This window comes from Venturia canescens, chromosome 10, assembly GCF_019457755.1.
Source record: "Venturia canescens isolate UGA chromosome 10, ASM1945775v1, whole genome shotgun sequence".
NCBI classification, from domain to species: Eukaryota; Metazoa; Arthropoda; class Insecta; order Hymenoptera; family Ichneumonidae; genus Venturia; species Venturia canescens.
This window is the reverse complement of record NC_057430.1, coordinates 2,350,770-2,375,712: the sequence shown is the minus strand read 5'-3', so window position 1 is coordinate 2,375,712 and position 24,943 is coordinate 2,350,770. Positions and strand designations below refer to the sequence as shown.

Sequence of the window (24,943 nt, the reverse complement as noted above, 5' to 3'; positions counted from 1 at the left end):
ATTCTAACCTCGAATATCGATTCAGCAGCTCAAAATACGTAGGAAAAGCATAGCCGCATCCGCCGCACAATCAACTTATTTTTTTTTGTGTGGCTGTGTTATTGAAGAAACAAATTTTGAAAACTTTCGAAAACAATTGGAAACGCTATCGCTCCGGTAAAGAGTCTCTGGCAGCAACTCGTCATATATATAAATGTACTTGTCTCAGAGTCGCTGCCGCGACTCTAGATACAAGGGATATTATTGTGCATCGATAAATGGAAAAAATTTGACACAATAAACATGTTCAAGCTTTCAAAATAACTCTTCATTTTATATTCGATGACGGCAGTTTTTACTTCTCATTTCTTCCAGCGAACCATTCGGTAGAAGTATCAAGAGACGCGGTAGCGGCTCGACGCCAAGTATTAAAAAAAAAACGAGAGTGTAAAAGAAAAATAAGCGCGAGCCCTGCCGCACTCTTATATACGCGAATATGTCGATTTATGACGTCATAACGTTTTTCAAACTGTTCTCACGGATAAACCATTGCAGTTAAAAATCTGAAAATTGATGATGTTAACCTATACTATTATTAAGAACACTGAAATAAAAATAAAAATCATTTCAATAAATTTTTAACCGGTTTCTGCCGTTCAATTTTGTTTTTTTATGATTGATTTTTATGAATGAATAGTGATGGGCCGGACAAGTACTTTTAACTCATATTTAAACATAATTTGTATCGATCCAATCGACGTCGAATATTGTGAATAATACCAGAAGTTCCTGAAAGTCTAAAAAGAATCGATTTTCGTATAAGTCTCTCCTACCATAGAGTAAGAAATGATTAGCATTCATGTGATTTTTTTGGATTTAAAAGCTTCTTTAAACAATTCTATAATCTGGAAATTTGGCGTTACTTAAAAATCATTTGTCCACCGATTTATATCATAAATTTTAGTGCCGCACGTAACTCAAGTGGTAACTTTTTCAATTTATTAAAAAATACTTGGCCTCGAATTGATATCATTAATTTTATTGCTTTAAGTAACTTAGATGGATTTTTTTTGAATCGATTTTATTATTAGAATAAGATAAGAAAAATGGGGCACCGTTTCTCAAAATATTGTCAAGCGTGATATTTAAGTTTTTTATTTCTCATATTTTATGTGAATTTTTTTCACTTTACAAAATAATTACACATTTGTATTTTATTTAATGTAATGTTTTTTTTTTATTTCAAAATTTGTGAAATTTTTTCCAATTGTTCTGTTGAAATTATTTACAGTTAGCTTCATTATTTTTTTTATGAAATTTTTATCACATTTTTCGTGATATGATCGGGAAACACGGAAACATCAATGTACTTGTCCAAACCTTTTTTTCCCTGAGGGAATTTTTGGCGGTTTTATATCACGACTTTTTTCTCTAAGTTCCTCCATCTTTTTTCGTTGGCTATAGGATTTTGATTGTAATTTTCCAATTACCCATAAATACTTGGCCTCAAAGCGATATCATAAATTTTAGTGCTGCATGTAACGTAGATGGAAACTGTTCCAATTCATTTTTTAGTCATTATCAAGAGACTCGGTATTTCTCTGTCAGAATGAAATAAGGAGGATGGGGCATCATTTTTTAAAATGTTTACAAGTAAGGTCTTCGGGTGCTATAGAATGGTAATATATTTCACCGTTTTAACAAGTAAGGTCTTCGGGTGCTATAGAATGGTAATATATCAAGAGACTCGGTAGAGTCTCGGGACAAGTACACTAGGAAAAAAAAGGTTGGGAAGAGTACAGTGATGGTCCCTCGTTTGCTGATAATTCCATCCATAAAAAACTTTAAAAAAAATTTTCTTTAAAAATTCTCAAAAAAATTATTTTATAAAAAAAATACAGTACAATTCGAAAAAAATTTCACAAATCTTGAAAAAACATTATGTTTAAAAAAAACTATTCTGTATCTATTTTTTAAAGTATAAAAAAAATCAAATAACAAGTAAAAAATAAAAAACCGAAAAATCGCGCTTGAAATCATTTTGGAAACCGATGCCTCATTCTTCTTATTTGATTCGAACAGCTAAATCAATTTTAAAAAATTCCATCTAATTTACATGCAGCATTAAAATTTATTATATCAATTCGAGGCCAAGTATTTTCTAATAAATTGAAAAAAGTTACCATTTGAGTTACGTGCAGCACTAAAATTTATGATATCAATCGAAGGACAAGTAATTTATGAGTAATTCCAAATTTTTACATTATTAAATTAGTCTAAGAAGCTTTTAAATTCAAAAAAATCACATGCAAGCTAGTCATTTCTTACTCTATGGTGGCAGAGGCTTATACGAAAATCGATTCTTTTCAAACTTTCAGGAGCTGCTGATATTATTCACAATATTCGACGTCGATTGGATCGATACAAATTATGTTTAAATAAGAGTTAAAAGTACTTGTCCGGCTCATCACTATTCATTCAAATAAAAATCAATCATAAACAAATGAAATTGTACGGCAGCATCCGATTAAAAATTTATTGAAATGCAATTTAGTATTAGTTTATCGTTCTTAATAATAGTATAGGTTAGTTATGCCGAATGAAATTCGTTCGCTGGTAGAAGTGAGAAATAAAAATTGCCGTCAATGGAATACAAACTGGGGAGTTATTTTGGAAGCTTGAACATATTTAATGGGCAAAATGTTTTTTATTTATCGATACACATAAACATCCCTTATATTAGGCAGGACAATTCGTTTCCATTCTTATTAAATAAGTGCAATTAAGGGAAAATGACTTGAAGATAACTCTCTAAATTCCGTCTGCATGAATATTTGGGCTCCATCAGTTCTAAAAAAGCCCTGATTTTTATTTGAATAAACAATTTTAATGGAAAGTGATTAGTCGGACAAGTACTTTTAACTCATATTTAACCAATTTGTATCGATCCAATCGACGTCGAATATTGTGAATAATATCAGCAGCTCCTGAAAGTCTGGATTTTTGGATTTAAAAGCTTCTTAGACTAATTTAATAATATCAAAATTCGGAGTTACTCATAAATTACTTGTCCTTCGATTGATATCATAAATTTTAGTGCTGCACGTAACTCAAATGGTAGCTTTTTCAAATTATTAGAAAATACTTGGCCTCGAATTGATATAATAAATTTTAATGCTGCACGTAAATTAGATGGAATTTTTTAAAATTGATTTAGCTGTTCGAATCAAATAAGAAGAATGAGGCATCGGTTTCCAAAATGATTTCAAGCGCGATTTTTCGGTTTTTTATTTTATACTTGTTATTTGATTTTTTTTATACTTTAAAAAATAGATACAGAATAGTTTTTTTTAAACATAATGTTTTTTCAAGATTTGTGAAATTTTTTTCGAATTGTACTGTATTTTTTTTATAAAATAATTTTTTTGAGAATTTTTAAAGAAAATTTTTTTTAAAGTTTTTTTATGGATGGAATTATCAGCAATCGAAGGACCATCAATGTACTTGTCCCAACCTTTTTTTTCCTAGGGGAAGTTTATGGTTTGATATTACGTCTTTTTTCTCAAAAGTTCCTTATTTATGTTCAGTCGACTATAGGATTTTAGTTAAAATTTCTATGAATTATTTATGATAATAACGTTGGTTTTCACGAAAAAAGACCTATTTTTCGTCAAAATAGTACTGAAAATATTTCGTCACAGGTCTGTCCTTGGACTTTGGGGATTTTTTTCCATGTACTCTAATATATTTTATCAATTAGGAATCAAAGAGTACGGTCGAAAGCGGGTTGGAGGCTGCGATATGATTTTCGGCTTATATCGTTAGTTTCCACGAAAAAAGACCTATTTTTCGTCAAAAATGTACTGCAAATATTTCGTCACAGGTCTGTTCTTGGACTTTGGCAATTTTTTCCTTCAACTCTAATATGTTTTGTCAATTAGGAACCCAAGAGCACGGTCGAAAGCGGGTTGGAGGCCGGGATATGATTTTCGGCTTATAACGTTGGTTTCCACGAAAAAAAGACCTATTTTTCGTAAAAATTGTACTGTAAATATTTCGATAGAGGTTCGTTCTTGGGTTTTGGTGATTTTTTCCCTTGTCTTCTATTATGTTTTGTCCATTGGGAACTCGAGAGCATGGAGCAATGCGTGTTGCGGGCTGAGATATGATTTTCGGCTTATAACGTTAGAAAAAAGAAAGGAAAAGAAGAAAGACAGATCAAATTCAAGACACAACAAATTCAACAGAATTGGCCATTTTTAAACGTCGCTTTTGCATTCTGAATCTAGACATTTTCGTGTCATCTAAAACGTGCCCCCGACGAAATATATTTCCAAAGTTTGCAAGTGGCCGCTGAGATCCAATTATCTACAGTATGATAGTTGCCGAAAAAAGGCACCTGGAAACATTTATTATGTTAGAACTCAAAGAAGCAAAAAAAACTGAGCGTACTTAATTCAACAGAGCAACGGAACTCAAAGACGTTCAAGGTACCTGCATTGGTTGTGGAAGTAAACAATTTAGATTCAGGATAATTGAGAAATAAATTTAGAAATTTAGAAATTTAGCATAGAATTTAGAAAAAGGAAAATTAAGTTAATTAGTAAAGCTGAAGACTTTTGGGATGAATTTTTGAGATTATATGTTACGGTCGGAGTAAAAAATGTAAATGATTGGCACACATGCTGCGACACAAAAATATGAAAGTTTACAGGTATTCGCTCCATACCGCAGTATTGGCACACATGCTGCACCACAAAAATATGAAAGTTTGAAGGTTTTCGCTCTATACCACAGTAATACAAACTTTAATACTATTTGAAACGAAACACATTAAAACTTGCTGAATCAAGTTCCATTACATATTACCATCATCAAAGATAGGGGGTGATACTTAGCACATATATTTATGCAAAGAAATTTCAAAGTTCGCAGGTACCTGCTGCGATTCAATGTATCTGCGCAATGAGTTTGGAAGACAGCAATTTCAAATCTATCCATAAATGAGCAACTGGAGACTTTTATAATCAATTTTTTAATTAGAATAACTACACACTATACCAAGACCAGATTTTTTTTTGAAAATCTGATTTATAAAATGTGCAATTCAAGATCATGGTTAGAAACCTCTCGAATCATGTTACCACAATCATCATGAAGGAGTAGAAAATCATACGACACTGAAGTTTCCAACGTTGGAGTCTAACGAAATGAAGGAAGAAAACGTTTGTAATTCACCAATTTTTTATTTCACGAATCGTTCGCGTAGCTTGAAAAACTACGAATCGCAAATTTGGCAGGGAACAAAATAGGAGAATTACTGGAATTATTGGAGAGTTTTTTTCGATTATTTCGTTGGACTCCAACCTTGGAAACTTCAGCGTCATAAAATCATAGTACACATATTAGGGAACGAATTAATAATATGAATCGATCCGCTGCAAACTGATGGGGTGAAAACAAGGATCGGAGAGGGCAGAGCCAAACTGAATATCAAGCAAAATAAGGGGATGTTTAAAAATAATGACAACACAAGATATAAATTAGAAAACATTTATTCAATTAAAGTTACTAATATCATTCTAACAGTTGCGTGTATTTTAGTTCTATTTATTCGTATATATAACCTTGACATATAGCCACGCCACTGACGATATATTCGCACTGGACAATATTTCTCGTACTCTGGTTTAATTAAAGGATTACATCAGTTAACACTTATTTCCAATCGAATGAAATAATGAAATCTTGAAAAGTTACGTTGACATATGCATCGCGCATTTTTTATATTCTTTTTCACACACACATCACAGACTACATTTACGCGGCCGCTTTGATACCGGTTTAATATATCACAAATAACAACATAAATAGTAATCTGCACTTCTTTAGACGATGAAAATTATTTTTTTATTTATAGCGCACGCACTTCGTAATGTCGAAACTCTATTCTTACGATCAAAAACTGACACGTGGTTTGTACCCATATATATATATGTATATCGATTGATTTATGACTGCTGTTACCAGCTGTGCTACGTTCTGAAGTTGACGTCATATATATTGTACATTCATAGTCAGAACTGAAATGCACATGCTATATGCTTGCGCATGCCATTTCAAACTTTGATGTAATTGGCCCAGGATTTTTTTCATTGCTCATTGGTTGGAACAAGAATATTCTCACCGGGGATTGGTGATCATGGGGGCCAAGGAGCCTATGCTTGTAGCGGTCAGAGTACGCGTATACAGATACGTCGAATCCCGAATGTGTTAGTAACTTTTGCATAATCTTAAGCCCGTGCAAAGTTTTTTCTCAGCAATTACGACACCGATCATGTTGATTTTGGGCTCATTCGACAGAGAACTTCTTAATTAGCTGAAAGTTCAATCAATCAAAGCCGTACAGAACTCATGAGTTTCGTAATTAAAGAAAATCGCATGCCAATTTTACCCCCACCACGGCGAATCGTTTTATTCAGAGAAAATATAAGTCTCGGCGAGAGCCTCAGGCCAGCAGACGACAGAGCTGTCAATGTACTTGTCCCGAGACTCTACCGAGTCTCTTGATTGATAGCCCTGTCGTCTGCTGGCCTGAGGCTCTCGCCGCGAGACTATACTTTCTCTGAATAAAACGATTCGCGGAGGTGGTGGTAAAATTGGCATGTCATTTTCTTTAATTGCGAAGGTCAAGAGTTATGTATGGCTTTGAAAATTGAACTTTTAGCTAATTATGAAGTTCTCTGTCGAATGAGCCCAAAATCAGCATGATCGGTGTCGTAATTTCTGACTGAGAAAAAACTTTGCACGGGCTTAAGATTATGCAAAAGTTACTAAAGCATTCAGGATTTGACGTATCTGTATACGCGTACTCCAACCGCTACAAACATAGGCCTCTTGGCCCCCATGATCACCAATCCCTGGTGAGAGAAATTTTGTTGCAACCAATGAAGGGTGAGAGAATTTTTAGGCCAATGACATTCAATAAAAAGAGCAAGGAAGTTTGGCGGAAAGCTAAGGAGCTCGAGAGCTCGAAAGCACTCGAAAGTCACCAGCCGAAGTTTTACGTCGTGTTGACGTTTATGGTTATGATGTGTAATTTTTTGAAGGAATATCTCCTGGTGTGTGAGTTGGGATCGTGGATGGAATTGTATTGCCGGGTGAAGAAAAATAAATAACTTGAAAGCGAAGGAATTTCGTGTAAAAAAGTTAACAAAAATATCACAGATTTTATTCCTTGAAGAGTTCACAATGTTTTCTCGAAGATTCCGCAGGTGGCCAAGATAGCGGCGAAGTGTTCGAAGAAAGCCGGTTGGCGAAAAAATTCCGAAGTTAGAACCAAAGAAAACCACTCAGAAACAACCGAAAATAACTTGAAGGGAACGTTTCAACAACGCGGGCGTAAATCGCGAAATTAAGTCGGACACTTCAAGAAATTTTGATGAACAGAACACCACGAAGAGAATTTAGAATTTAGGAAAATATACCGAAGCACGTGGTGTCTTGCGCAACGTCCCGAGTAGAAGAGCGAGAAGAAAGCGCCGGCAACTACCGGCACGCGAAGCACGAGGGAGGGGAGCGCGCGCAGAGGTGCACAGCACCGCCGAGCTCAAGCGAGAGACCGACCGTCGACTGAGGGCCTCCCACGAGAGAACGGCGAACTATGCCCTTTTCTGAACATAATGTTATGAAGTGCGTGCGGAAAATAAAAATAATTTTTGCGTAATCTAACGAAGTCCATGTTAATATTTATTTTGTTAAAACTTGTGGTATACTAAACCGGTATAAAAGCGACCGCGTAAATATAGACTGATCCGAGTGTGAAAATAAAAAATATTAAAAAATGCGAGATGCATATGTCAACGAAACTTTTCAAGATATCATTATTTCGTTCGATTGGAAATAAGTGTCATCTGAGATAATGTTTCAATTAAACCAGAATACGCGGAATATTGTCAAGTGTAAATATATCGTCAGTTGCGTGATTATATATCATGTGTAATAATGTATAGGTTATATATGCGAGTTCCCTTTGATAGCTGTGTCGAAACGAACCGGCCGGGGTTTGACGTTCCGAAGTGAGGGACAAATGTAACAAACGTTCACACAGTTAGTGAATAATAATATAAATAAGGCAAATCAGTTTTTCAAAAATAGGTCTGGAAGTGGTAAGAAAAAATGTTCGTCAACCTATAATGTCAAATTTTCTTTTTGCGATCTGAAATATTATGGTTGATAATTAATAAAACAAGAACACACGGAACTGTTAGTATATAATGTGAGAAACTCCAATCGAATAAATGTTTTCTAATTTATTTCTTGTGTCATCATTATTTTTGAATATTTCCATATTTTGCGTCCTATTGAGTCTGGCTCTGCTATTTCCGATCCTTATTTTGACTCCATCGGTTTGCAGCGGATCGATACATATTATTAATTGGTTGCCTAATATGTGTCCTATGATTTTCTACTATTTCTTCATGCTGATTGTGGTAACGTGATTCATGAGTGTTGTGTCCGCGAAGACCGTCGCGAAGGGACGAGTTATCAAGGACGAGTATTTAAGGGATTTAGTCCAAAAGAGCTGAACTCCAACTCGATGCTTTTACAACAAGTTAACAATAAGTTTATTTAAGAAGTTACAATTTCGAGGTTTTATTGCCTCGAGATCAATCGTTACAATTCCCGTCAAAGACTGTCGAATTTTGGGTTAGTCGATAATTTTATAGATTTGGGGGTTTTCCCCTTCTCGTGCGAATATAGCGTGATATTCTTTCTCGAAGTTTCGGGGATGACATCGAGGGTCGATGTGCTCGTTCGGGAACGTCGATATTTCGCCGTCGATGCATTTATGCTGAGAACGCTTAATTTATATACTCTTTATTTTAGGGAGTGCGATGTACGGGCACAACAAGAGGTTTCCAACTATATGATCATCAATCGCACATTTTGTACATCAGATTCTGAAAACAGTTTCTGGTCTTGATATAAGTGTAGTTATTCTTTTTCCACCTGGTCTGTCGAGTAATAAACTTTGAAACTTGTTCCAAAAAGTCTTTGAATGCTTTTTTTGCTGATAATATGAAAAGTTGAATCTTCGGAATGCGGTAGGCAAACACAAATATTGACAACAATACTTATGAAATGACGTGTATGTTGAGTATTCCTATTCTGCAAACTGCAAATGTGGAATTATTGGTGAAAACATTCATCACGATAAGTCTACAGTTGCTCAGTTTTCGATGCGATTAAGTATAATACCTGCCAACATCATAGAAACCTACAGAATTTCTGAATATGTTATGTGCGCTATGTCATTTTAATGTAACATCATGCCTTCTAACAACTTTTCACTGTAATACTATAGATTTGGATCATTGAAATACAGCGAAAATCTGCAAACTATGAAATTTATATACCGTATCATTTGTTTTACTTTTTGACTCTCACGGTAACATAAATATGAAGTGAAAAATTCATTACAAAAGTCTTCAGTTGCTCATTTATGGATGGATTTGAAATTGCTGTCTTCCAAACTCATTGCGCAAATACATTGAATCTCAGCAGATACCTGCGAACTTTGAAATTTCTTTGTATAAATATATGTGCTAAGTATCACCCCCTATCTTTGATGATGGTAATATGTAATGGAACTTGATTCAGCAAGTTTTAATATGTTTCTTTTCAAATAGTATTGAAGTTTGTATTACTGTGGTATGGAGCGAAAACCTTCGAACTTTCATATTTTTGTGGCGCAGCATGTGTGCCAATACTGCGGTATGGAGCGAATACCTGCAAACTTTCATATTTTTGTGTCGCAGCATGTGTGCCAATCATTTAAATTTTTTACTCGAACCGTAACATATAATCTCAAAAATTCATCCCAAAAGTCTTCAGCTTTACTAATTAACTTAATTTTCCTTTTTCTAAATTCTATGCTAAATTTCTGAATTTCTAAATTTATTTCTCAATTATCCTGAAATTAAATTGTTTACCTCCACAACCAATGCAGGTACCTTGAACGTCTTTGAATTCCGTTGCTCTGTTGAATTAAGTACGCTCAGTTTTTATTTGCTTCTTTGAGTTCTAACATAATAAATGCTTCCAGGTGCCTTTTTTCGGCAACTATCAAACTGTAGATAATTGAATCTCAGCAGCCACTTGCAAACTTTGGAAATATATTTCGTCGGGGGCACGTTTTGGATGACACGAAAATGTCTAGATTCAGAATGCAAATGCGACGTTTAAAAATGGCCAATTCTGTTGGATTTGTTGTGTCTTGAATTTGATCTGTCTTTCTTCTTTTCCTTTCTTTTTTCTAACGTTATAAGCCGAAAATCATATCGCAGCCCGCAACACGCATTAGTCCATGCTCTTGAATTCCCAATGGACAAAACATAATAGAAGACAAGGGAAAAAATCACCAAAATCCAAGAACGAACCTCTATCGAAATATTTTCAGTACTATTTTGACGAAAAATAGGTCTTTTTTCGTGAAAACCAACGTTATAAGCCGAAAATCATAAATAATTCATAGTAATTTTAACTAAAATCCTATAGTCAACTGAACATAAATAAGGAATTTTTGCGAAAAAAGACTTGATATCAAACCATAAACTTCCCCTAGGAAAAAAAAGGTTGGGAAGAGTACATTGATGGTCCCTCGTTTGCCGATAATTCCATCCATAAAAAAACTTTAAAAAAAATTTTCTATAAAAATTCTCAAAAAAATTATTTTATAAAAAAAATACAGTTGAATTCGCAAAAAACTTCACAAACCTTGAAAAAACATTATGTTTAAAAAAAACTATTCTGTATCTATTTTTTAAAGTATCAAAAAAAACAAATAACAAGTAAAAAATAAAAAACCGAAAAATCGCCCTTGAAATCATCTTGGAAACCGATGCCTCATTCTTCTTATTTGATTCGAACAGCTAAATCAATTGAAAAAAAATCCATCTAATTTACGTGCAGCATTAAAATTTATTATATCAATTCGAGGCCCAGTATTTTCTAATAAATTGAAAAAAGTTACCATTTGAGTTGCGTGCAGCACTAAAATTTATGATATCAATCGAAGGACAAGTAATTTATGAGTAACTCCAAATTTTGACATTATTAAATTGGTCTAAGAAGCTTTTAAATCCAAAAAAATCACATGAATGCTAATCATTTCTTACTCTATGGTGGCAGAGGCTTATAAGAAAATCGATTCTTTTCAGACTTTCAGGAGCTGCTGATATTATTCACAATATTCGACGTCGATTGGATCGATACAAATTATGAGAGAGAGAGAGAGAGAGAGAGAGAGAGAGAGAGAGAGAGAGAGAGAGAGAGAGAGAGAGAGAGAGAGAGAGAGAGAAAACACATATATATCCATATTTCCAATCATAATAACTATTCCACGGTTTATCTTTATCTGATACGTCAATTTATTCATTTAAAAAATAATGAATTTCCAAAAAATAATTTTTTTTTTCTTCAATTTTGAGTTTTTGAAACATGTTTTCAGTAGAATAACGAGAATAAGTAGGTTCCAATAAAGAAAAAAATGTTCTGAATTTTCGGGGAAGTGTTCCGCTTTACCCGCTTGATCCACTTTGCTCTACTTTCCCCTATTTTTAACACGTATTCGAACAAAATTTCATACTTTAAAAATGAAATAATGTAGAAAACAATTTTAAGTGCGTGAATGATATTTTCCGGTTATGAAGGAATGGATAAACATTGTTTAAATGTTGGAAATCAAAATTTTGGGGTCTTTCCATGATTGTCTATTTCAATTCGCATTTCCCTATTTAAATATAATTTCATTACGTTACAATTGAATAATATAGTTAACGAGTTTTAGTAAGTGAATTCTAATATCATTCAAATTCTCAATAAATGTGTGTTTTTCTGGATTACTAATAAATACTTGTCTTTTAAATGTTGTTAAAGATCTTAGTGCTGCATTAAAGTTACGTTCTTATTAAGTCTTTGGACAATAGAATAATTCCACCAAGTGGCATTCGCTTTTACGGACGACGTTTATTTTTTTGTTCAAGTCCCTGAGTTACCACATATGAATTGATATTCTGAATTACCAATGAATACGTGGTTAGAAATTGATATCATACATTTTATGATGCGTAACTTGGATGGTAAATTTTTTGACTAATTTGTACCTTCTTCAAAGTAAAATAAGACAAATTGGGCACCGGTTTCGAAAATATTTTCAAACGAGATATTCGAATAATTCAGGTTTGTAATGTTTTTGAGTAGTGTATTTGAATTATTTTTTCACGTTTTAAAATACGTTTGAGTAATGTTAAAAAGTTTTTCTTTCAATTTTTGTGAAATAATTTGGAAACTTTTTTGGATTTTTTTTTTTCTCGAGTGGAAGTTTCAATTGATCATTCATTTCTGCAATTACCTGCATCAACAACAAACTTTCCGAGCTTCAATATTTTCAAATTGTGATTTGATTTTACATGATAACGCACGATTTTTCTCGGATTTGTAATAACCAAATGAATAACTTAGAGTGTAAAAACCATGACAAATATTTACCTACTCACAAACGGCACACAAGGGTATAATATTTTTATGCTCATTAATTCCGGCGCAATGAAAAATTCCCTCGTTTTATCTCAATACTTAAATTGATTCAAAATATCAATAAAAAAATATTTAATTGAAAAAAATGTGGAAGATAAAAGCTTACATTCAGAAATTTTGCACTAAAAACACTCTTACACACAGAAAACTGCCACGTTTGTGATGTACATGTAGCACCGAAAACTTACAGAACGAGAATGAACTTGAAGATAAGTTGCAGTTCTTCTCATCGGCAAGAACAGGAAGTGACGCTTGATTTTACTTCATTTACATATTTCGCCACCGTTCTCGGGTCAAAGTACCAAGCTCTTAAATATGCTCTTGGGCTATAACTATTTGCATTTTGATTCGTAGGCCTTTAACGTAGCATCCTATCTCTTCAACTACTAAGGTGTATAATTAAATATACGTATTACAAAATCGTATTTTTATCAAATTCATTAATCCTTTAACGTCCAAAAGACACCTTTCGCATGTACCATTTTCTACGGGATTATTCACTATGAAAACGTCGTTGAAAAAATTCGTAAGCTTCCTTGTCGACTATTTTAGAGGGCGCTCTTTTCAATGGTGCCATTTAAATTTGGTTAAAACCCCTTTTTTTATTATATTTTTGCAAAATAAAGCAAAAAAGTCGCAATTTTTGAGGTCCGTTTTTTTCAATCCACGCTTCGGAAGCCTTAGCATAATATTTTCCAATAATAAAGGGCATAAATCGTATCCTCGATGTTTGTACTTTCGAAGTATGTACTTGGTTTTTTCCTCACTAAGCTTACCATAGCAAATAAACGTAGGTTTTTCGGGTCGCTGATCACGAATTTGCAATTAGGTTTGCAAAATTAATTTGTTTAATCAATTTGTTCAAACAAATCGTAATCAAAAAAAGAAAATTTGCAAATTTCTTTTCAGAATCGTGGTTTACGCGGAAAAATACTTAAGACCGACACCTTCATAATTTGTTAAAACAATTTGTTTGAAAAAATTTTAAACAAATAATGACGAAACGTCGGATTTTTTCAAAATCGTTTTTCATGATCAATAAACCAGCAGTAATATGTTGCCACTATTTGTATAAACAAATTGTTCGATTTGTTTAAACATTTTGTTCAAAAAAATTATGAAAAAAGTGAAGTTTCCAACTATTTTTTTTAAGTAAGGAAATATTACACCTAGAAAAAAAAGGTCGGGACAAGTACATTGTTGGTCCCTCGTTTGCTGATAATTCCATCCATAAAAAAAATTTGAAAAAAATTATTTTTAAAAATTGTAAATAAATTATTTTATAAAAAAAATACAGAACATTTCAAAAAAAATTTCACAAATCTTGAAAAAACATTATGTTTAAAACAAAACTATTCTGTATCTATTTTTTTAAGTGTCAAAAGTATCAAATAACAAGTAAAAAATAAAAAACCGAAAAATCGCGTTTGAAATCATTTTGGAAACCGATGCCTCATTCTTCTTATTTGATTCGAACAGCTAAATCAATTTAAAAATAATCCATCTAATTTACGTGCAGCATTAAAATTTATTATATCAATTCGAGGCCAAGTATATTCTAGTAAATTGAAAAAAGTTACCATTTGAGTTACGTGCAGCACTAAAATTTATGATATCAATCGGAGGACAAGTGATTTATAAGTAACTCCAAATTTCCAGATTATGGAATTGTTTAAAGAAGTTTTTAAATCCAAAAAAATCACATGAATGCTAATCATTTCTTACTCTATGGTGGGAGAGACTTATACGAAAATCGATTCTTTTCAGACTTTCAGGAGCTGCTGATATTATTCACAATATTCGACGTCGATTGGATCGATACAAATTATGTTTAAATATGAGTTAAAAGTACTTGTACGGTCCATCACTATTCATTCAAATAAAAATCAGGGCTTTTCGAGAATTGAGGGAGCACTTACATTCATGCAGAGGATATTTAGGAAGTTATCTTCAAATAATTTTCACTTAATTGCACCAATTTAATGAGAATGGAAACGAGTTGTTCTGTAATATACAAGGGATATTATTGTGCATCGATAAATGGAAAAAATTTGACACAATAAACATGTTCAAGCTTTCAAAATAACTCTTCATTTTATATTCGATGACGGCAATTTTTACTTCTCATTTCTTCCAGCGAACCATTCGGTATAAGTATTAACCTATACTATTATTAAGAACACTGAACTAAAAATGAAACGCATTTCAATAAATTTTTAACCGGGTTCTGCCGTACAATTTCGTTTTTTTATGATTGATTTTTATTTGAATGAATAGTGATGGGCCGGACAAGTACTTTTAACTCATATTTAAACATAATTTGTATCGATCCAATCGACGTCGAATATTGTGAATAATATCAGCAGCTCCTGAAAGTCTGAAAAGAATCGATTTTCGTATAAGTCTCTCCCACCATAGAGTAAGAAATGATTAGCATTCATGTGATTTTTTTGGATTTAAAAGCTTCTTTAAACAATTCCATAATCTGGAAATTTGGAGTTACTTATAAATCACTTGTCCTCCGATTGATATCATAAATTTTAGTGCTGCACGTAACTCAAGTGCTAAATTTTTTCAATTTATTAGAAAATACTTGGCCTCGAATTGATATCATAAATTCTAAGGCTGCAAGTAATTTAGATCGAATTTTTTATTCGATTGATTTCCTTGTTAGAATAAGATAAGAAGAATGGAGCATTGTTTTTCAAAATGTTTTCAAGTGCGATATTTCGGTTTTTTATTTTTCATATTTTATTTGAATTTTTTTCACTTTACAAAATAATTATAGATTCGTATTTTTTTTTCAATGTGATGTTTTTTCAGGGTTTGTGAAATTTTTTTTGAATTGTTCTGTTGAAATTATTTACAGTTGGTTTCATAATTTTTTTAAGGATTTTTTTTACATTTTTCGTGATATGGTCAGGAAACAAGGAACCATCAATGTACTTGTCCCAACTTTTTTTTCCCTAGGGGAATTTTGGAGGTTTTATATCACGTCTTTTTTCTCGAAAGTTCTGCAATCTTGTTTTGCGAATCAAATTAAACTAAACTAACCACAATCACGCTAAGTTCGAAAAATATAAATAAGAACTATATATCCTGCAATCAGAAAATTGAAAATTCAATTAAAACTATTTTTTTTTAAATATTCTACAAATAAACAATAAAAAGTGCTCGTCACATCGATATATTCTTGTTCCTCCCTGCTCATTTATTTTGTAAAATCAAAAAAATTAATTGACTATTAGTAGGCAAGAATTTCAATATTTTCAGTATAGTCGTAATAATTGTAAAAAAAATTATTTCATAAAAAAAAATACAGAACAATTCGAAAAAAATTTTACAAATCTTGAAAAAATGTTATATTAAAAAAAAACTAATCTGCATCTATTTTTTAAAGTGTCAAAAGAATTAAATAACAAGTAAAAAATAATAAACCGAAAAATCGCCCTTGAAATCATTTTGGAAACCGATGCCTCATTCTTCTTATTTAATTCGAACAGCTAAATCAACTGAAAAAAATTCCATCTAATTTACGTGCAACATTAAAATTTATTATATCAATTCGAGGCCAAGTATTTTCTAATGAATTAAAAAAAGTTACCATTTGAATTACGTGCAGCACTAAAATTTATGATATCAATCGGTGGACAAGTATTGTATTAGTAACTCCAAATTTTCACATTATCTAGAGTCGCGGCAGCGACTCTGAGACAAGTACATTTATAAGATATGACGAGTTGCTGCCAGAGACTCTTTACCGGAGCGATAGCGTTTCCAATTGTTTTCGAAAATTTTCAACATTTGTTTCTTCAATAATTAATTAACTATATCATTTCGGAGAATATTATACGTTGACATATTTTTTATTATTTTTTTTCTTTCGATTGCGACCTCATCGAACTCTGTAGGTTGACGCGTTGAAGAGATATTAATTATTTATTTTTTAATTGCATCAAAAAATGGGTCGGATTTTCGCACACATTTTTGATGTTTATTTGTTTTATATCTAGTGACAAATCTGGTGCCATAATACATTTTATATACCGATATATTTTTTTTCTGGTGCCATAATACCAATATATACCTGTATATTTTCGTGTCGTATGACGTATGGTGTGTTGTTTATGCTGATAGATGATGAGGTTATAAAGATCGCGATTTGACAGTTCACCGATATCCCGGTCGGTAGTACAAGTATATACCTATATATTTTCGTTATGATATGACGTATGGTGTGTTATTTCAATGCTAACTAAATGAGGTTATAAAGATCGCGAATGTTACAATTCATCGAAACTGTTCCAATTTTTTCCGGTTCTGTAGAAAATAAATAAAAGCAGTACAATGTTTTAGTGAAAGTGGTGAGAAAAAAGTGAAGAAGAAAGAGATAAAGACCGAGGAATCCAAGAGTGTTGTGTAACGGAAAAAAAACCGAAAATTGTCAACAACGTTCGGATTGATGGTAAAAATATTTAAAAAGGTTAGATTTTTTCTATATATATCTTGAGATGTAGTCCGGATTCTGAAACATTAGAAATAAAAATCCATGCCTTCGCTCTTTCTCATCAGCTCTCTCTCTGATTGTATCATCAGACTTGTCGATGTTTGTTATTGCAGAATATCTAAAGATGCGGCATCGTCTTGTAATAAAATAACCCAAAACAGGAATGACGAAAAAGAGCCAGGGACTACAAAAATATAGAAAGGCAGTATAATCGCATTGTCTGTAAACGTATAACAGACTATTCGAAAGTGCTTGATTACAAAATTTCTATTGGCAAATCGAAACTGAGGCAATCAGTATTTTTTTGCATTGGTGGAAATTTTTTCATCAAAAAGACTAAATTGATAATCACGGAGAGTTTTCACTTCAATTCCAACAAAGTAAAATTTAAGTTCGAAATAAAATATGTCCGCGTGTGTGTATATGTGTGTATTAGGGTGGTAAAATAGCTAGAAAATTTTTGAAAAAAATCACACGTATTCTTTAGAAGATTCTCAATACTTTTTGTTCTGGAACATTTCTTTGTTATGTCAAGACTTTCGAGAAAAAAAATCATACAGATTTTCATCATGCTGTTTTGCAAAAGCCGCCATTATGCAAAAACTGAGTAAGAAAAAAGTGTTTATAACCAGTGTTCTGGACTCGTCAGACCTTAAGAACATCTTTGCTGGCGATAATATGGTTATTTGAGAGCAGCAACAGTAAGGGAAATCGCTTTGAAAAAAAAAATGTTAGAAAATCTTGACTTTTCAATTAAAAACGAATAAATAATGAAGATTTTGATTTAATTTTACAAAATAAATGCAAGATTCTGAAAGAGCACTCTCAAAAACCCCCTATATCAGATTTTGTTCTTTAATTAAAACTGCGTACTTGAAATTGTGTGTCCAAAATTGTCTTTTTCCGCATTAATGGGTTCTTATAGTGATGCTATACAACATTTTAAGGGTAGGAGTTTTGAAAATTTTTTTCGTGTAGCAACATGCTTGTAAAACAATTTATGGAAATTTCAAGATTTTCCAAATGTATTGAGGCCCACAGTATAATCGTGATCACAAACGCAGAAAAATTCCATGTATTATGAACAGAAAACTTCAACCCCCATGGTCGAGGGTTGAGCATTGTTCTACAAATCTGACAAAATTACAGCATTACTTTTTATGTATTTCGAACCAATTTAGGGGGCGAAAAGGGTAAAATAAATTTGATCCCAAATAACTACCACCCTAGTGGGTATTAAAATACCAAAAACAACTTGCATGCATAATAAAACGATTTTTATTTTCAAAAAAACTGATTCGGCTTGAGGAGGTCACCCCCCATGGCAGCCGCATTTTTTGGGGTTTCCTCGATTTTTTGCGACGAGAAAAAAACACAGAATTAAAATTTAAAGAGTTTATTCATTGGTATTTCAACTTTATGATAGAATTTTTTAACTCTGATGTCTCGAGTTAATTCCGTGTAAAATTAATCCACAGGATCCCATATGCTTCTCCATGGTGTCCACGATTCCCGGGGGTTCCGTTTATCTGCGGTCAAAAAACCGAGGAGCGTTTTGATTTGTAAAGCAGTGGGCTATTGCCTGAACTAAAATCATACAGAAATATCGAAATTGAAGGATTATTGTGCTATGCAACATTTTGAAAATTTGAAATAAGGTTTTTCTAAACGGAAAAATCCTTCAATGTTTAATATTTCTGTATAATTTTAATTCAGGTGATAACCACTGCTTTACTAATCCAAACGCTCCTTGGTTTTTTGATCTCAGATAAACCGATCCCCTAGAATCGTGGAGACTATGAAGAAACATATGGGTTCCTGTGGAGTAGCTTTACACCGAATCTACCAGAGATATCAGAGTTAAAAAATTCTACCATCGAGTTGAAATACCATTGAATAAACCCTTTAAATTTCAAAAGTCTATGTTTTTTTTTCTTTGCCGCAAGAAAATTGCGAAGAAACCCTACAAAATTCGGCCGCCATGCGGGGTGACCCCCTATGTTGGATTTAATTATTCCAATCGATCAATATCGCGTTATCTTGAAAAAAGATTCGAGTGCCTTAGTCATTGAAATCCTGTCGTTATTTAACGACACCGAAATTTATTATTCCTTGTAATTTTTTGAATAAATTAGCCGTAATTTGATTAAAAAATTTTTGTTTCCTTTTTTTTGATATCTCTTTCAATGAGACAGGGAATAATTTTAATTAAAAAATTTTTCAATAAATGTCTTTTCGCAAGTACACTCTGATGGGTGATAATATGATCATTACATCTGAACGGTAGTCTCAGTGAATAAACCCTACATATGTTACTCATACATGTAGTGTGCATTTCTTGGTACGAACAAAAAATGAATTAATAATAACAGAATGTCATCTATATTGTGCCCTAATATGAAAAATTTGATTTTCCAATATCCTGTAAAATTTTTTCAAGTTCACAGTGCACAAAAAGTAGTCAAATCAAACCATAAGTAACAGCACGAGTGCTGTTAAAAAATTGGAGACAAGTACATTTATGTTTGATGTCACCTGGACAGTAGTCTCAGTGAAACCCTATGAGACACTCATGTAGTTCAAAACACAAATGCACGATGATTTATAAGAAGAAGTTGTTCGATCTGTTCTCTCGAAACTTGCTTTAAATGAGCAATTCATTACTAAAGGATATAAAAAAAACCATTTCAAACGCAATGAATAAAAAAATGAATCTGTTAAATTATGGTAATGCGTGAAAAACGTTTGGTTCAAAGGAACAAAACGTGGTCAAATAAATGCAAAAGTGACGAGTACATCGGATGATGAGTGAAAAAAATTCAAAACATAATAGTATGTAAAAAAAATTACGAAACCAATTGTAAATAATTTCAACAAAACAATTAAGAAAAGCTTTTACAAATCATGAAAAAATATTATATTAAAAAAAAATACAAATCTGTAATTATATTGTAAAGGGAAAAAAAAATTTTAATAGGACGTGAGAAATTCAATCTTACGGGAAGCACCCGGAACTTGAGAAAGTTCAAGTGAATCAAAAAAGTTACCATCTGAGTTATGTGCAGCACTACAATTTATGGCATCAATCGGAGGATAAGTATTTTATTAGTATATAATACATAATTTTTCACAATATGAAATTATTCTGAGAAACGTTCAAATCCAAAAAAAAATCGCATCCAAGGTAAAAGTCATTTGTTACTCTATGGTGGCAGAGACTTACTTAGAAGAAAATCGATTCTTCTCAGACTTTCAATATCCCCTGGTATTCACAATATTCGACGTCGATTTCGTATCGGTACAAATTATGTTTAAATATGTGCTAAAAGTACTTGTCCGGCCCATCACTTTTCATTCAAATTGCTCATTCAAATAAAAATCAAACTAGACGTTAATTTCTGCGTTATTTTTATGGAACTAGCATTAACGCTGGCGTTACACGCCCACTTGAATTTGGACATCATTCCACATATGCTCGGCGGCAACTATCTCTTCGCAACAATTCATGGCATCGAGTAAACAAAACCATTGCAACGGATAGAGGCTTTACATTCTGATATATCGAAAATTTTTTTTTAAGAAAGTGTATATAGTAATACACTAGGGAATCACTTTTCATCGAATTTCAAAAAATGCCCGTGTCGCACTCATTTTTTAATGTTGATTTCAACAAAGTGCAATTGTGTACGTGACCATAAAAAAATGAAATTGTGCAGACGAATCTGCTCGAAAATTTATTGAATTGCGATTTATTATCAGCTGAATATCTTCAGTAATAGAATAGATTAGTTGCTATAACGAATAAAATTCGTTTGAAGAATAAAATGTGTAGTAAAAATTGCCGTCATTTCAATATAAACTGGGGAGTTAATTTGGAGGCTGGACAATGCTTATCGTGCGAAGGATACTTTTTCATAAATACACAATAATATCTCTTGGATATTACAGAAAAATTTGTTTGCATGTTTTTATAATGAATGCAATTAAGTTAAAATCTCTTGGAGGTAATTTTTTAAATTCCCTCTGTTTCCCTCTGTACGCATAGATGTGATCCATCAGATCTAGAAGAGCCCTGATTTTTATTTGAATGAGCAATTTGAATGAAAAGTGATGGGCCGGACAAGTACTTTTAGCACATATTTAAACATAATTTGTACCGATACGAAATCGACGTCGAATATTGTGAATACCAGGGGATCCTGAAAGTCTGAGAAGAATCGATTTTCTTCTAAGTAAGTCTCTGCCACCATAGAGTAACAAATGACTTTTACCTTCGATGCGATTTTTTTTTGGATTTGAACGTTTCTCAGAATAATTTCATATTGTGAAAAATTATGTATTATATACTAATAAAATACTTATCCTCCGATTGATGCCATAAATTGTAGTGCTGCACATAACTCAGATGGTAACTTTTTTGATTCACTTGAACTTTCTAAAGTTCCGGGTGCGTCCCGTAAGATTAAATTTCTCACGTCCTATTTAAATTTTTTTTTCCCTTTACAATATAATTACAGATTTGTATTTTTTTTTAATATAATATTTTTTCATAATTTGTAAAAGCTTTTCTTAATTGTTTTGTTGAAATTATTTACAATTGGTTTCGTAATTTTTTTTACATACTATTATGTTTTGAATTTTTTTCACTCGTCATCCGATGTACTCGTCACTTTTGCATTTATTTGACCACGTTTTGTTCCTTTGAACCAAACGTTTTTCACGCATTACCATGATTTAACAGATTCATTTTTTTATTCATTGCGTTTGAAATGGTTTTTTTTTATATCCTTTAGTAATGAATTGCTCATTTAAAGCAAGTTTCGAGAGAACAGATCGAACAACTTCTTCTTATAAATCATCGTGCATTTGTGTTTTGAACTACATGAGTGTCTCATAGGGTTTCACTGAGACTACTGTCCAGGTGACATCAAACATAAATGTACTTGTCTCCAATTTTTTAACAGCACTCGTGCTGTTACTTATGGTTTTATTTGACTACTTTTTGTGCACTGTGAACTTGAAAAAATTTTACAGGATATTGGAAAATCAAATTCTTCATATTAGGGCACAATATAGATGACATTCTGTTATTATTAATTCATTTTTTGTTCGTACCAAGAAATGCATACTACATGTATGAGTAACATATGTAGGGTTTATTCACTGAGACTACCGTTCAGATGTAATGATCATATTATCACCCATCAGAGTGTACTTGCGAAAAGACATTTATTGAAAAATTTTTTAATTAAAATTATTTTCTGTCTCATTGAAAGAGATATCAAAAAAAAGGAAACAAAAATTTTTTAATCAAATTACGGCTAATTTATTTAAAAACTCAAAAAATTACAATGAATAATAAATTTCGATGTCGTTAAATAACGACAGGATTTCAATGACTAAGGCACTCGAATCTTTTTTCAAGATAACGTGATATTGATCGATTGGAATAATTAAATCCAACATAGGGGGTCACCCCGCATGGCGGCCGAATTTTGTAGGGTTTTTTCGCAATTTTCTTGCGGCAAAGAAAAAAAAACATAGACTTTTGAAATTTAAAGGGTTTATTCAATGTTATTTCAACTCGATGGTAGAATTTTTTAACTCTGATATCTCTGGTAGATTCGGTGTAAAGCTACTCCACAGGAACCCATATGTTTCTTCATAGTCTCCACGATTCTAGGTGATCGGTTTATCTGAGATCAAAAAACCAAGGAGCGTTTGGATTAGTAAAGCAGTGGTTATCACCTAAATTAAAATTATACAGAAATATTTAACATTGAAGGATTTTTCCGTTTAGAAAAACCTTATTTCAATTTTTCAAAATGTTGCATAGCTCAATAATCCTTCAATTTCGATATTTCTGTATGATTTTAGTTCAGGCAATAGCCCACTGCTTTACAAATCAAAACGCTCCTCGGTTTTTTGATCGCAGATTAACGGAACCCCCGGGAATCGTGGACACCATGGAGAAGCATATGGGATCCTGTGGATTAATTTTACACGGAATTAACTCGAGACATCAGAGTTAAAAAATTCTATCATAAAGTTGAAATATCAATGAATAAACTCTTTAAATTTTAAGTCTGTGTTTTTTTCTCGTCGCAAAAAATCGAGGAAACCCCAAAAAATGCGGCTGCCATGGGGGGTGACCTCCTCAAGCCGAATCAGTTTTTTTGAAAATAAAAATCGTTTTATTATGCATGCAAGTTGTTTTAGGTATTTTAATACCCACTAGGGTGGTAGTTATTTGGGATCAAATTTATTTTACCCTTTTCGCCCCCTAAATTGGTTCGAAATACATAAAAAGTAATGCTGTAATTTTGTCAGATTTGTAGAACAATGCTCAACCCTCGACCATGGGGGTTGAAGTTTTCTGTTCATAATACATGGAATTTTTCTGCGTTTGTGGTCACGATTATACTGTGGGCCTCAATACATTTGGAAAATCTTGAAATTTCCATAAATTGTTTTACAAGCATGTTGCTACACGAAAAAAATTTGCAAAACTCCTACCCTTAAAATGTTATATAGCATCACTATAAGAACCCATTAATGCGCAAAACGACAATTTTGGACACACAATTTCAAGTACGCAGTTTTAACTAAAGAACAAAATCTGATATAGGGGGTTTTTGAGAGTGCTCTTTCAGAATCTTGCATTTATTTTGTAAAATTAAATCAAAATCTTCATTATTTATTCGTTTTTAATTGAAAAGTCAAGATTTTCTAACATTTTTTTTTTTCAAAGCGATTTCCCTTACTGTTGCTGCTCTCAAATAACCATATTATCGCCAGCAATGATGTTCTTAAGGTCTGACGAGTCCAGAACACTGGTTATAAACACTTTTTTCAAACTCAGTTTTTGCATAATGGCGGCTTATGCAAAACAGCATGATGAAAATCTGTATGATTTTTTTTCTCGAAAGTCTTGACATAACAAAGAAATGTTCCAGAACAAAAAGTATTGAGAATCTTCTAAAGAATACGTGTGATTTTTTTCAAAAATTTTCTAGCTATTTTACCACCCTAATACACACATATACACACACGCGGACATATTTTATTTCGAACTTAAATTTTACTTTGTTGGAATTGAAGTGAAAACTCTCCGTGATTATCAATTTAGTCCTTTTGATGAAAAAATTTCCACCAATGCAAAAAAATACTGATTGCCTCAGTTTCGATTTGCCAATAGAAATTTTGTAATCAAGCACTTTCGAATAGTCTGTTATACGTTTACAGACAATGCGATTATACTGCCTTTCTATATTTTTGTAGTCCCTGGCTCTTTTTCGTCATTCCTGTTTTGGGTTATTTTATTACAAGACGATGCCGCGTCTTTAGATATTCTGCAATAACAAACATCGACAAGTCTGATGATACAATCAGAGAGAGAGCTGATGAGAAAGAGCGAAGGCATGGATTTTTATTTCTAATGTTTCAGAATCCGGACTACATCTCAAGATATATATAGAAAAAATCTAACCTTTCTAAATATTTTTACCATCAATCCGAACGTTGTTGACAATTTTCGGTTTTTTTTTCCGTTACACAACACTCTTGGATTCCTCGGTCTTTATCTCTTTCTTCTTCACTTTTTTCTCACCACTTTCACTAAAACATTGTACTGCTTTTATTTATTTTCTACAGAACCGGAAAAAATTGGAACAGTTTCGGTGAATTGTAACATTCGCGATCTTTATAACCTCATTTAGTTAGCATTGAAATAACACACCATACGTCATATCATAACGGAAATATATAGGTATATACTTGTACTACCGACCGGGATATCGGTGAACTGTCAAATCGCGATCTTTATAACCTCATCATCTATCAGCATAAACAACACAC

At 32.4% G+C, this 24,943-nt stretch overlaps 2 protein-coding genes across 4 annotated transcripts in view; one reads left to right on the top strand and one right to left on the bottom strand.

The window, feature by feature from the left end:
* LOC122416708 (putative fatty acyl-CoA reductase CG5065) overlaps positions 1–12,788 on the bottom strand; it is a 147,381-nt gene extending 134,593 nt beyond the window's left edge. The window contains exon 1 of one of the 3 annotated variants that reach the window (XM_043429739.1): positions 12,686–12,788. The gene's annotated coding sequence lies outside the window, so the exon portion shown is untranslated. Of the gene's footprint in view, positions 1–12,531; positions 12,666–12,685 lie in introns of those variants that run through there. The other 2 variants (XM_043429742.1, XM_043429741.1) reach the window with 2 other exon arrangements.
* The window catches only part of LOC122416707 (dynein axonemal intermediate chain 7 homolog), a 546,010-nt gene that overhangs the window by 81,024 nt on the left and 440,043 nt on the right, over positions 1–24,943 (top strand). The window lies entirely within an intron of this gene.